The sequence below is a fragment of the Protopterus annectens genome, chromosome 2.part1 (assembly GCF_019279795.1).
Source record: "Protopterus annectens isolate FY-2018-M chromosome 2.part1, PAN1.0, whole genome shotgun sequence".
NCBI lineage: Eukaryota > Metazoa > Chordata > Ceratodontiformes > Protopteridae > Protopterus > Protopterus annectens.
In genome coordinates this window covers 93,063,642-93,078,633 of record NC_056729.1, presented here as the reverse complement: position 1 = coordinate 93,078,633, position 14,992 = coordinate 93,063,642, and the positions used below count along the sequence as shown (strand labels likewise).

The following is a 14,992-nucleotide window of genomic DNA, read 5'->3' as shown; positions in this document are numbered from 1 at the left end:
AGGTCAACAGTCTTGTGCATCTGCCAGGATTAGAAATAAGTGATGAACATTGAGAATGCAGACTTGAGAGAGGATTTTCAAATGGGGTTGATCTAGCTGTTACACAACTTGTTTAAAACATCTTTGTGTCAAGGCAGTTGCAAGAGCTCAGCTGTACCCTATGATTAGTTGTGCAAAGGCTCCCTAATTTTGTAGCTATCGACATTTTAAAGGAAAGTGAACCAATTAACAAATGGTGTCTGTCAAGAATATTCTTAGTCAGATGTGAAGAGACAGTTAAAAAGTTGGCAGCTTTATTTTTCTGGTTAGATCTCCTTATTTAGTAGATGGCATAATGTTTTTAATAGGAATCTATTTTTAAATATGGACTGATATTATGAAGAGTATTTCCTGTGCATTGCCTTATTGACTTTTATAAAAAGAGCATTGGTAAGCAATAACTTGCAAAGAGCTAAGCAAAAGACTGCATGTGAGCCAAGACTGCAACCTTTTTGGATAAATGAAGCTGAAATGGTGCTTATTCCAAATCCCTTGTAGTGAGACCCATGATGGCTACTGATGCTTAGGTTGGCATGAATATAATTTATTGTTTAGATTTTGTACTGTGAGTAACTAGATTCTGAACAAGCATGCTATTCTATTTTCATTGAGTATTCGTTTTTGCACTAGTGTTTAACTAGTTGGGCAGCAGTTGGTGCAAGCACTATTTTACACTGCTTGTGTGCAGTAGATTTTGTAGCTGACAAGGAACTGAGAGACAAAGTCGCTTCCTGATGAGAATTGAGCTGGATTTTAAGCAGTAATGTAATTCATCTGCCTTTATGGAACTAAAAGACAAGCTAAACAGAACAGTATGATTTCGTGCCCTGAATTTTGCTTTTGTGCTGTAAGGTTATTGGTCATTCCACTGAGTTAGTGGTGCCAGAAACTGTGACACACACCAAGTATTTGTAGTGTAAAGCCATGAGATTACAAGTGTGGCTAATGGGAGGTCAGTACATGAACATTACTTCTATTTATCTCCTGGCATTTGGTGCTGTTGGAACAAGTCCATCTTACCATAGATTGCTGAAAGAAATAATTGGTTATGGGAAAATAGCAATTGCTATTTCACAGACAGTGAAGCAAAGCAAGCCATCCTACAGTTTTGTACATTGCAGTTTAGTTAACCTGACTGAAGTTTTCATACATGGCCCCTTTTAAACCTGAAAGCAATACTACTGTTAGGTATTTAAAACACTTAAATTAGTGTGTGTATGTATGTGTGTATATATAATTATAATAGACCAATTATCAAGAATCCTTCTGCAAAATAATAACTCCCCCGAAATACAAAGTGAAACAGGAGATTTGCAGTCGCGTCCTTACATAATGTAGGCTAAAAGGGATTGGCTTTTCATTTACATGCATGTGCTAAATGTTTTAAGTACATCCACTGTTCGGTTTCCTTTTTTCTAAAAAGGATTTTGGCTTCTCCTTTCATGCTTGCTCATTCAGTATGTTTTACACACTTCCTCTATTCATGTTTTTAAATATTATGACTTATCATTTTTCCTCTTGGGTATCACCAGTGGCAGCTGGTGATGTCAAAGCAAGGAGGGCTGCAGGAAGCAAATAAAGTGGTGAGGCTAATTGGAATGGTGTGGAGCTGTATTTTGATAGGTCAGTGACTGTCATCTGCCATCACACAACAGATGGTATCATTCTTTTTTATCCACAGACTACTTTTGTATCCACTATTGCAGCCATTTTATGGACTGTTTGCACCCCTGATGTGTAACTGCAACCAACAAGGCCAGCCTTGGGTGAAATGTAACAGTAGACCAAGGATTCCATGCCCCCATTACACACTGATCCCCTCTTGTACTGCCCCAGTCCAGTTTTATCTACTTTCTGGTCCCACACGATCCAGATAAATTACTTTTTTCTTGTTTTGTTCTCACTTTGTTTCACCTGTTAGCTTTTTCTTCTGTTCTTTTAACACACCCTAACTGGCCAAGAGACTGCTGCGAAAAGTGTGGAGGAAGTAACTTGAGTTAAGCTGGAGGCTTGGGCAGCCAGGTCCCCAGAAGTCATAGAGTTCTAAATTCTTTAGGGTGCCGTCTTAGAGGTTTTTGTAAACAACTTTTTGATTCCGTGAGTGTCTAAATGAAAATCATAAGAAATCATCAGAAAATAAATTCTTATTTTTATCTTTAAAGGTAAATAAGTTGTGCCAAAAAGCTTAATTCTCAAAGCCAACTATATTGTAGTTCCCAGTAAACTGAGATGACAAATGGTGTAGTGGTTAAAGTGTTTACCTCACAGACACAGGGTACAGGGTTTAATTCTTACCCTTGGGGGGGGGGGGGTTAGCTAGGCTCAAAATGGCAGCTAGCGTAGTACTTTCCTATGAAACTATGAACAAAAGCTTGTAAATATATATAAATCCTATTTAAAAGTGTCTGCCTTTCTACCTCACCAAAACAAGATAGTTACCATCTGTGTACCATTTGGTGTTAGATTGGGATGAAAGAAAAATCACAAATGGCTACTTGTCGTACAATACACAGCTGAAGATCTGGGGGACGAAGACAGAACTCCTAGATACAACCCACAGAGACTGGGAGTTAAACTCCACCGAGAAGAAATCACAGTCAAAAACTCAACCACAGAACCAAGCCCTGTCAACTGGAAATGCTGCTCACTGTGTAGCAATTGGAGAGACCACAAAGGTTCCTCACAGAGAAAATTCAAGGTGTTCAGGAGCTATCCTGTGTGGATTGGCTGAAATCACTGTCACTTTATTCAGTTTCATACAGACTACTTGGAGGCAATCTCTGCCTTGCATATAAGGCAATCTCTGACCCAGCTTTATTTGAAATGCTGCATGTCCGCAAGTAAATGGCACATGGGTTAGTCACTCTAAGGACCTAAATCTGGTATGTGACATCAATAGAATCTGCTGGAGGGACACATTTGTCTCCCAGAGGTTACCACACCTTTGGAATAGACTCCCACTTCACGTCAAACAGAGTACCTCACTGGCCCTCTTCAAACACAGTCTGGACGATTGGATGGGTAACCATAAATTCACTCTGGAGGTTCCACCTGTTTTTCTCTCAGACAGGGACAGTAGGTGCTGATCGTGGCAACAAGAGTAAATTTGGCTAGGCTTGTAAGGGCGCTCAGGCCATTAGCCTAGTAACTTCCTATGATCCTTAGGTTCAGTTGCTTTCACATACATTCTGCCCAGACCATTACAGACATTCACTTATTTTGAACAATGCTAATGTTAGTTATGAAAAGTTAAAAAAATAAATAAATTATGAGCAGCTTGTTCCTTTTGGATGCACTGCTGTCCCTCCCACTACACACAGTCATTTTTATCATAGACAATCCCCAAACCCATCAGTTACAGTAGCTTTATTCACAGTGCACAATTTGGACTGCTGACTGCGTTTTAAAAACCGGCACAGTAAATCATGTCGGGAGGCTTCACATAAATGCAAACTAGTTCTGCAAAACAAGAATAATGACTACTTAAACTGACCAAATGACAGCAGGGTCAGTCATTTGTATTCACCAACAGTCTCTGTACCCAGCAATTAAAGCCAAATATATTGACTGTATATACATCCAATATGAAATTGTAATACAATTAAAAATAAGAATTGGCCACAGTAGTTTATTGTAACCCACCAGCATGTACCCATACGTGACCATCAGTTACAGCCTCTTGTATGACTATGACTGTAATCCTCAGAAGCTTGTGATCAAGTGAATTAATAAATGCATAAATAACTACCACACAGGAATGCATCTTCTTGTCTTACTGCTGTTAAGACTATGTAATTCAAGACTGCACCCCCCCCCCCACACACACACACACACACACACACACACACACACACACACACACACACACAAAGATCAAGGAGAAAGCTGTAAGATAATGGGCAAAGAATCAAAATTAAGGGACCAATATTACTGTTATAGACTTAGAAAGTTAGTAGAGTACTAGACTTTGCATTGCTATGCTTTTTCTTGGAGGCTAATAAGGCCAAAATGCAAATGTCTGTCATTATTTAGTGACTGCAGTCCCATTGATTTGCTAGAGAAAACACAAATGTTAAAAGGAGTAGTCCGAAATATGAGGCAAAACCAGACACCCAGACACATTCTGTGAAATCAAAGAAAGTTGAGAGCATCTAAGTCCTGCATACATACAGTGGATATAAAAAGTGTACACACCCCTGTTAAAATTACAGGTTTTTGTGCTATAAAAAAATTAGACCACAATAAATCATTTCAAAACTTTTCCCACCTTTAATGTGTGACCTATAACCTGTACAGTTCAAGTGAAAAACAAATCTGTTAGGGGAAAAAATATAAAAAATAAAAAACATACAATAAGCTGGTTGCATAAGTGTGCACACTCTTAAACAAATACTTTGTTGAAGAACCTTTTGATTTAGTTACAGCATTCAGTCTTGGATAGGAGTCTATCAGCATGGCACACCTTGACTTGGCAATATTTGCCCACTCTTCCTTGCAAAAGTGCTCCAAATCTGTCAAGATTGCAAGGGCATGTCTTGTGCACAGCCCTCTTCAGATCATCCCACAGATTTTCTATTGGATTTAAGTCAGGGCTCTGGCTGGGCCATTCCAAAACTTTAATTTTCTTCTGGTGAAGCCATCATTTTGTTGATTTGGATGTATGCTTGGGGTCATTGTTGTGTTGAAAGGTGTGAAATTACTCTTCAGCTTTCTAGCAGACACCTGAAGGTTTTGGGCCAAAAGTGACTGGTATTTGGAACTGTTCATAATTCCCTTCACCTTGACTAAAGCCCCAGTTCCAGCTGAAGAAAAGCAACCCCAAAGCATGATACTGCCACCACCATGCTTCACTATCGGGGTGGTGTTCTTTTGGTGATGCAAAGTGTTGTTTTTGCGCCAAACGTACCTTTTGGAATTGTGGCCAAAAAGTTCAACCTTGGTGTCATCAGACCATAACACATTTTCCCCACATGCTTTTGAGAGACTTGATGTATTGTTTTGCAAATTTTAGCCAGGCCTGGATGTTTTTGAAAAGGCTCGTCTTGCAACCCTACCCCGTAGTCCAGACATATGAAGAATACGGGAGATTGTTGTATGTAGTACACAACCAGTACTTGCCAGAAATTCCTGCAGCTCCATCAGTGTTGCTGTAGGTCTCTTGGTAGCCTCCTTGACCAGTTTTCTTCTTGTCTTTTCATCAATTTCAGAGGGACGTCCAGTTCTTTGCTACGTGACTGTTGTCCCATATTTTCTCCACTTTTTGATGACTGTCTTCACTGTGTTCCATGGTATATCCAATGCTGTGGACACTTTTTTATACCCTTCTCCTGACTGATACCTTTCAACAATGAGATCCCTTTGATGTTTTGTAAGCTCTCTGCGAACCATGGCTTTTGCTGTAGCAGGCAACTGAGTAAATGTCAGGAAAATCCTACTAGGACAGTTGAACTTTATTTGGGGTTAATCAGAGTCTCTCTAATTGATGGCAGGTGTGTACCCAGGAAGACTGAACGCTATAATTAAATCGAAAGGTGCTTCAACAAAGTATTAGTTTAAGGGTGTGCACACTTATGCAACCAGCTTATTGTAAGTTTTTTTTTATTTTATTTTTTATATTTTTCCCCTAACATATTTGTTTTTCAATTGAATTGTACAGGTTATAGGTCACATTAAAGGTGGGAAATGTTTTGAAATGATTTATTGTCCTTTCCTTTTTTATAACACAAAAATCTGGCATTTTAACAGGGGTGTGTACAATTTTTATACCCACTGTACATATATTATAAGCACACACAAATGTGACTGCCAACAGTTGCATCCACTTGTGTGTGATCAGCTGAAGCTGCCACACGATTGTCTTTTTTCAGCTCATTGCAGTCAGTATGCAAAAGGCAGCCTCCTCCCCTACCTCCACACTGCACACAAAATGCTTCAGCAAATATTCCAACCTTTTAACTCAAGAATCAGGCAGAAAGCTAAACAGTAATGGGCGACAAAAAGACCAAAAATCAAGGACGTATATTGCTTTTGTAAACACAGAATAGCAGGATTTACATTGGCATGCTTTTTCTGTCTAAAGCTCTGTGTCTGTCATTATTAGTTTGTAGTCACTGCATTCAACACTTGTTATCAGAAAAACACCAACTATGCAAGGAAGGAACAGACCAAAACATAAGGCTAAGTCACAGTCTTTGAAATCCGGGACAGTTCAGCACATTTATGTCCCTCCTCCCACCCACTTATAAAGTACTTACCTTTCTGCATAGTCGATAATCATAGGTGACACATGTAGAGCTAGTTAAAAAAAAAAAATCAGTGTCTCCCGTGCTCTTATTTCAATATTTTTTTCCCTCAATAACTCTACTTTTATCTTTTTTTTACTTTCAGTATCAGGCTTAGTCTTAGGCAGTCACCTGAGGGAGCCTGAGCCAATAGAAATGGCTCAGCGCTGCTTCTTACAGTAGCTCAATGAGCCGTTTCTGTCTTCTGATTCTGCCTTCTGCAGAAAGAATTGTAATAAGATGTGATCTTCTCATTCTCATGTAGCATAGACATATTGCTGGGGTGTTTTGAAAACAGTCTGGCAAAAGGAGCAAACTGATTTCCTTCTCTTTGTTTTTTATTGAAAGATCTCAGAATTCTGTTCATGCGTGGAATTCCAATCTCAAGAATGGTAGCAGTAACACTAAAGCTATCATTTGTTTAATAAAAGAAATTTTATTTTTAATTAAATAAAAGTATGTTTTTTCCTTTTTACTGGGGCTGCAGCCCAGCAGCCAGTTGCACGAGCCACCCTTGGGTATCTCAAATCCAGAATTGTTTTCAAGATGTGAGAAAGCAGCTGCAGAATATTCCCTGCCAACAGTTGTGATCATATATGGAACAAGTTATTTATTTGGTTAGTAGATGGGACTGAGTAGTTCCTCTTGGGTGAATAGAGGTATATGTTTCTTACAGAAGAGACCCAGATTTAAACAAATAGGGTATTAATACAGTAATACTCATCATGTTTATACTTTTTTAGTCAGGTGTATGGACTTTTTCAAGCAAACTGTTTTTAGTCACAGACTGTGTTAGCACAATAAAAATTATATGAATACATTTGCTTATTCTTTGCCAGGTTCATGGACTCTTCTGAGTTGTCCGTTTTCAGCCATAAGAACAGTGGTAGTAGCCTGCACCTCCAGGGTTTATATCCACACACCCCTTTTACTTGTATATTTCAACTTCATGATCACACAGCAGAGGGTTAAAGGGCAAAACTCCACTGGTGCTAAAAAATGGCTTTCAGTGCATTTACTTTGAGGCATTGGCACTTGTTGAAAGAGTGCTTGAATAAGTGACAGGCTCACAAATTAAGTCATGTAAGTGAAGCAGATAGATTTGTATTCTTTCTTCCAGTGATGACTGTTTTCTCCCTTAGAGAGAGAGAAAAAAAAGTTTGCTTTTCTGAGTTCAGTGGGTTTGGTATTCCAAGAGCTGGCCAGAACAATCTTTGAGAAAACACTCGCTCTCCATTGGCTAAAATAAAAGGTGATCTGTACAGCAGTAGTTGAATGACTACAGTTCTCACTTGTTTTTTTATGGGAGGGCATGATGGTCTAACTTTGTTCTATTGTAAAGTGATAAGCGCCAGCAAAGAGATGTGCTGTGTTTCAAGATGATATATTTTCTGTACTTCAAAAAAGTATTAGACAGAGTCTTTAAAGAAAGTTCTGATAAGGGAGACCACCCATGAGGACTGTCTTGAAATTCTTTTGTGATTAGGACCTGCTCTTACCATGACAGTAGACCTGGAAGAGCAGGTTCATCTTCAGTAACACATGAATCCACCTTCTTACTCATTGGGAAAGAAAGCTTTGTGTCTTTTACTGTATAGCTTTTTTGACTTCACATAGCTAGCCTTGGATCTGGAGAGGCTAGGCACTGTGGTGCGTTATGGGGCAAGGAGATTTTTGGCAGCTGGGGACTAATTTATTTATTTATTTTATTTTATTTATTTGACATTTGTTACAGGTTGGTCCAGCTGCGCCAGAAGCCCATTTTCAGTGGAGACTCAAGGAGAAAAGCTCCAGTGTAATAGAGTTATGAACTTACATTTGAGATTAACAGTGCAATAAAAAAATGAGGTAACATAAAGCAGAAAAAAGCATGTTACCTAAGGCAGAGAAATCAGGTACATAGTAGGTGGGAAATAACGTTGAAAAACAAGAGACTGATTATATACAAATGTTGTTACAAGTCAAGTAACTATTGGAATATACATACATACATAGATTATAGCTGCAAAAGAGCATTAGGTGTTGAACAAGTAGATAGCTTTTGTCTGAGAGACAGATGATGGATCCTCCTGCGCATCCTCCTTAAGAGTGAGCCCTGTTTGGTTGGCTTCTCTTGGTGATATGACCTGCAGACTGGCCTTCATAGTCTCCTAAAACACTTAGCAAGAATTTTGGGAAAAATAATTACAACTTGCATCGTGTGTTCTTTAAAGGTGTTTTTGACACTGTCCTCCTGTACTCAAGGAACTGTCTTACTTGTATAAGTTGTATCCTGATCTCTGAGCCATGGTTGAGAAGAAAACAGTAGAGTTCTGTGTGATATTTTTCAGCACTGCAGTAGACAAAGGGTATCAGCCTTCCCATCCACTGAACAGGTTTGGGAAGAAAGCCAATTGAGCCAGCTATGTTAGCACTCCATTGCTATTACTTTCTGCAACATGTGGCCTAGTGTTCTTTGAATCAGTTGCATGACCTAGCTCCCTGACTTAGTTGGAAAACAGAAAGCCAGCAACTTGCTAATGATCACATCCATTATCCACTCCACGTAACTGGGCTTACATTTGATTCTAAAAATTCTTCTTGTAGGGCCGCTTCTCTGTTTCTGCTTAATGAACACTCAGTCTCTCAAGGCAATAAACAAGTGCCGGTCTTTTAGGTGAAACCATTTTGGGATGTGCACTGAGCCAGGTGACTAGCAGGAGAGAGTAGCAAGGTTATTTATAAAGTGAGGAACTTCTGCTTCCTTTGGCTGGCCAGCATAAAACTTCTACAGATGATTCTCAAAGAAAAGACATCAGTTTCTTCCCAAAAATGGTACCAGGGGAGAGAGTTCCTGCGACTTCCACAGCACTTCCACCTAAGTTTCCCAAAAGGCAATTTTAATAAGTGCATCAGCCTTGGTTTTATAAAGTGTCGTCTGTTATTAGTCCTACAGCATACTCAGTAAGGTAGATACGTCCTTTAGTTGTTCCATATTTTAAACCTTACCACAGCATGCACAAGTCTGTGGTGGACATCCATATGGCTCCATTTCATCAAGTATATTGGAGGTGTTAGGTGGAACTCTTAAAGCTGCCCAGGGATTATCAAATGAAAGTACCAGACGTGATCTTTTTATGTAAGTGGAGGAAGTAATCTTTTATGGACTGATGCTGGTGCCAACAGTTTGAGTCACTCTTGGGATTTCCTCTTCTAAGAAGTCCATTTTGATACGGTTCTGTATTTTCTCTCATCCCTATGCTTGGGGGCGTATTATATCACTTTCTGAATGAGGAGAGGTGCTTATCCCTGTGCTTCCTAGTTGTTTTCTGTATCTACAGGTAGGATTTCAGTTCTTATGGTAATTATGGCTTAATCTGATACTTAAAACACTGGAACCTTCAAAGTATTCTTGCAGCCTGCTTCTGCTCTGTGGTATTCAGGGTTAAAGCCCTGACTTCAACCCAGGCATCTCAAGTTCGATTAGCTACTCAGGCATTGGAAGGGCTTGGGTGAATAGAGAGTGTGAGTGAGTGAGTGAGCGGATGACATGGGCTTTACCTGTCTTGGAGATTAGTAGTATGGTCTGTTGCACTGCTGACCCCAGCAGGAGTATTGAGGGATTACAGAAGCAACTTTTAGGTTACTAAAAGTCAGTGTATTATGTTTTTTGTTAAAAAGACATGCACATGTATGCATGTGGGAGAAGCACTGGAGCTAACAAGAGAGGAGCATTGTATATGGGAGCTACACGCCACCACTAAAAGGGATTAGGTTTTTGAGAGAGGGGCTCCTCCATGACCACAGGGACAGCTTGCTTCTTAAAACCTAATCCTTGACTCCTGGGGAAAGAATGGGCTGATAAAGCGTTCACTGTGAGTAGAGAAAGAATGGACCATGGAGATCTCACCCTGGCTGGGAAATGAATGGGTATGCCCCTCATCCTGTAGAAGGCAAGTTTGCTCCAGGTGGATGCAGGGAGAAGTACCTGATGGTGGTCAGAAATATTAAAATATTGCTGCAGTCATAAGATCATTAGCTAGAATGCACACCAGAACTTTTTTGAGTGCCTCAGAACAGAGCAAAATGTAAAACATTGACGTCAATTTTTTTAGTGCAGCATAACAGAGCAAAGTACGAGACATTGACATAAATCTCAGCAGTTGAACTCTGTCACTTGCAGGAGGTGAAAAGAAATGCTAAAGACCTAAGATGGCAGCTCTGAAGATTGCATAGTGCAGAGACTTCAGAATGCTTCCTAACATAGTCTTGGATTGGTGCTAAACTGACCGTAGAAGATAAGGAAAAACTGAGTCCAGTCATTAGTCAGTTTCTCTTCCTGCAATGTCTATGAAATAGCCTTGTTTATTGTATATTGTGTGTTCTTTAGTGATTAACCAAGGGGTCAATCATTTGCTCCTCATGACCAGATGAAGAGAGGAGTGCAAAACATTCACTCCAGGCAGACTCATTGGTGGTGCATCCTGCGGTGTTTGCATTTCCTGTTCATCATTTCAGTGTTCGGAAACTGTGTGTGCTCCATCAGCTTACATGGAGCGGTCCACAGAGTCTCCCAGTAAAGGCTGTGTAATAGCAGTCAGTCCTTCCTCCCCCTCTTTTAGGTTTACATGACTCACTGCCATCCTTTGGGTGTGGTCCATCTGTTAAACACATGCACACATGCTGTTTAACATCTGATGAGACTTGTCCCTGTAACTACAGGACCTTGCCATTAGTGAGAATGAACTGATAATGGCACAAAACATTGTGCTTGGGTGTGTGCTGTGCTTAGCACAGGTAACCCATTGCCTGTCACCCAGCACTCATTCTTGCTGCATGTTTATTGTGCCATGAGTCAGATGAGTCCAGACAATCCTCATGTTGGAGCTAAGAGTGACAGAGAATCTTTCCCCTCTTTTGGGAAGAAGGCCTTAAGGACATGGAGGCCCTTGTCTGTGAGATAGACAAGAATAGAGACCACACCCAAATCTTTCCACAGATGACCACTCCTTTGTAAAGATACTTAGAATTATGAAGTCCACAGTGGACTGGCATGCAACCTCTTTGTCTTCACTCTTCAAAGACACCTCTGCAGGTGTCTTAAGTAGTAAGGTTGAGAAACGTTATAGCATTCCTTCCTCTGAAGTTTGTCCCGAAGGATGCTATGTATGCAGTCTGGAAGCATCCAGATTCCACTTCTTGTGCTCCCAAGGAGGAGAATGCACTTTATGGAGTAACGTAGGAGTGACATCCTCACTACGATCTCAGAACAGAATGCTCTGTGATCAGTTCTGTCTTATGTAGGCCCCAAAGACCAAAACATTGTTTTATCTTATTTTATGACAAGGAGTCTGCGATTTTAGACAGGGTTGGTAAGGTTTTCGTCTCTGTCATCTTGGTACCTATGCTCCTTAATTACTTGAATTACTTGTCTAGGATAAAGTCCATTTTTATGGATCAGGGTTTGGAGAAATGGGCAGAGTGGTGCATACCTGAAGGCAGTGAGAATCTGGAAAAGATGCTTACCATAACCTCTATATTGTCTACTATAATATTGAACTCACTGAAACTAGGGCTAGGGCAGCAAATTTAAGAATGTGCCTGCAGAGGAAAGCATGGCTTAAGCTGTTCTCTTTTAATTATGAGCCAAGGTAGATCTTTCTGAATGTCCTCTTCCAGGATGGCATCCTGTTTGGCCAGGCCTTCCAAGATGCAGTTAAGGAGCATCAAAAGTAGAATCTGTGACTTAGTGTGGTTGAAGGGTATTTTATGCTGCCACATTCCGACCACATCCTTCTGTTCTAGCTACTCCACTTTTCTAAGTAGATCCCTCCACCCTCAGTCAGTTGAACAAAGAATCTAAGTTTCAGGCACTCTTGGCATCCTCAGTGGTTCCAAGTCTCCAAGAAATTTGACTCTGCTAGTCCAGCACTAGCAGTCTTTTTCTGTCTTTATGCCCATCTGTGGGAAACATGCTCACCCAGTTTGCCCAGCTTGGAATGCCCATAGCACAGGTCACTTGGGGTGCGGGCATGGTTAAAGTCAACTATATCTAAGAGATTTCTGATCCAACCTCAGAAGGAACTAAGCTCAGAAACCAGACATTTGCCACAGAGCTTTTGTGATATTCCCATATTGTTTGTTTGTGTGTGTGTGTGTTGAACCTGTTCCTTCTGTAGTGAAATGCGGATGATTCTACTCCCTCCTCTTCCCTTCTCCAAAGGCAAGAGGCATCTTGTTTCTCAGTAACTTTATGAATTGCATTCAGTACATGGTTCTACTGGACATGATGGACACCACTTAGCCTATAAATGTTTGTCTGCACAGGAAGTTCTTTAATTTCACTCTGAGTGGTTCACAGCTACAGTTATCCCACTCCACAAGGGGGGATCCACCTGGGATTCCCAGGAACTACATCAGTCTGACGAGCCTGATCTGCAAGGGCATGGAATGCATTATCATGGAATTGTAAACAAAGACACTGGCAACCTTCAAACACTGGACCCCACACAGTTTGGTTTTCTGAAGTGCTGATCTTGTCTCCTGAACCTGATTGACTTCTTTGAATCAGTCTCCAGAGCTGTGGACGAGGGTGAGGTGGGTCTACACAGCCTATCTGGACCACGCCAAGGCCTTTGACACCATCCCCTACTCTGGAGTCATAGATAGACTTACTAAGCTGGGCATAAATCCCTACGTCACTCGATGGGTTGCCAACTGGCTTACTGACAGACACCAGACTGTGAAAGTAGCCGACTCCAAATCCAGCTCCAGACAAGTGGAGTACCTCGGGACTGCTCTTGTTTGACATCTACTTCTCTGAAGTACAAGCCAACACTAAGGGACTCTGGCTAGCAAAGTTTGCAGATGACTGCAAACTGGAAGCCATTATTGAATCCCCAAATTATGTGGATATTCTACAAAAGGGCCTTACAGAAACAGATGCTTGGTGCCAGAGCCATGGGCTCAAGCTTAATGCCAAGAAGTGTATAGATCTGAAGTAGTTTACTTCATTTGGTCTTCAACCTGTGGGTTATGGAGCCATATCGGATCCAAGCCGGCAACTTTTAATAGCATCAGTGCCAAGCTCCAAACTCCTCCCCTTACCCACAATACACCTCCACTGCCTTCCATCCCCAAATCTCGTTTGCTGCAAATAGCTTTTGCATCGTGTCTTTTGAGCTCCAACTTAGTCAAGTGGGTAAAACCTTTGTGAGTATCTTTTTTCTTCAGTATTTTGTTAGATAGTGTTAGTATAGGTCCCCTTTCTCCTCCCCTCGCTTGGTGTGTCGAGTTAGAGTTTTAGGATAGTTAGAGTAGTTTGTATTGTTGTGTAGATTGTAGCTCCCCCCCCCTCAGTGTTTTCTGTATATGAGTGTGGTGAGTGGGTGTGAGTTTGCCAGTTAGAAAGGAACTGCCTTTTTTTCTCAAGTTCTCTTTCTACTCAAGCAGTGTCTGGCCATAAATTATCCCCTGCGAATGGCCACACTCTGTGAGTTTTGTGCTTGGGTGTTGCCCATCTGAGTGTGGACTGCAGCATATGTGTTGGCTTCAACCCCCACACCATTAAAGATAGGAAGGCCAGGCTCGCCCTCAAAGGCCTTCTTCCCCCTTCAGACTCTGTTTCCTTGTCTCCGGCTTAGGTCACAGCGGCTGCTGTGGCCGCTTGTCCTTCCTCTCTTCCTCTATCTTCTCCTCTCAGCCAGGCTGGGACTCTACCTCCTGTACCAAAGCCTGTGGTAGTGGAGCAGAAAAGGGGTAGAGAGAGGAAGAGAGAGTTGAAGGCGAGGGAAAAGAGAAAGAGGTCTCCGGACCTAACTTCACCTACTAAGACGCCACGGATCCGTGACTCTCCTCGGCTCCGATCTCCGAAGTTCTCCCCGGAGCCAGAGGAGGCACGTTCAGCTTCTCAGTCTCGGTGCCCTGACCTGCCAGGAGTCCGTGGCCTCGTCAAGGTCCACCCGGTCCTTGTCGGACATTGATTTGGATAAAATGATGAGAAGGTTTATCTGTACTCAGATCCAGATGGGAGTCTTGCCAGCCCTCCCCCCTCAGGAGGGAGGAGCTCACTTCCTTTTTTCCAACCTTGGTCTTGGTCAGGGGGTCGGTGCCAACGGTACCTGCTTCCTCAACTTCGACAGCTGCCTGGAGCGTTTCAGATCTGACCAGTTCGGATCCGAGCTGCTCTCGGAGCTTGGGTGTCAGATCCGAGGGAATGGAATCTTTTTCTTCGGTTCTGACTTTGTTGGGTCAGGTTCCCTCCGTCAGAGTTCCGTCCACCTCGGCCCCGGCTCCGATTCTCTCATCAGACCCAGGGAGACCGGCCTCCTTATTGGTTTCTCAGGAGGTTCGCTCTCCTTCGATGTTCAACATGGTAGAATGGGTTCTGTCCACTGGATCGAGACCCCCTGACTGCCCCCTTGGCTCTTGTCTACGGTCCTCATCATTTTACCAGAGGGGGCAGCCTGTGCTCGAAGGGCCCCAGACGGTTCCCCCCAAGGAACAACTGGCTTGCGAGCTCCTCCCAGAGAGCCCCACTGGAGAGATGCCTCGCAAGCATATGTGCAAGAGGAGGCACTTGGACTCCCCTGAGTCCCTCACCAAGGACATGGACTTGGATGATGGAGAAGGTTGCCCTAGGTCACCTCCAGAGGATGTCTCCTTTGGAGACATTATGGAAATCCTGCACCAAC

The 14,992-nt window shown here is 42.0% G+C and overlaps 1 protein-coding gene across 2 annotated transcripts in view; it reads left to right on the top strand.

Moving 5' to 3' along the window:
* Window positions 1-14,992, top strand: part of FBXW7 (F-box and WD repeat domain containing 7) — a 1,850,919-nt gene that overhangs the window by 1,267,732 nt on the left and 568,195 nt on the right. The gene's annotated exons all lie outside the window — the stretch shown is intronic.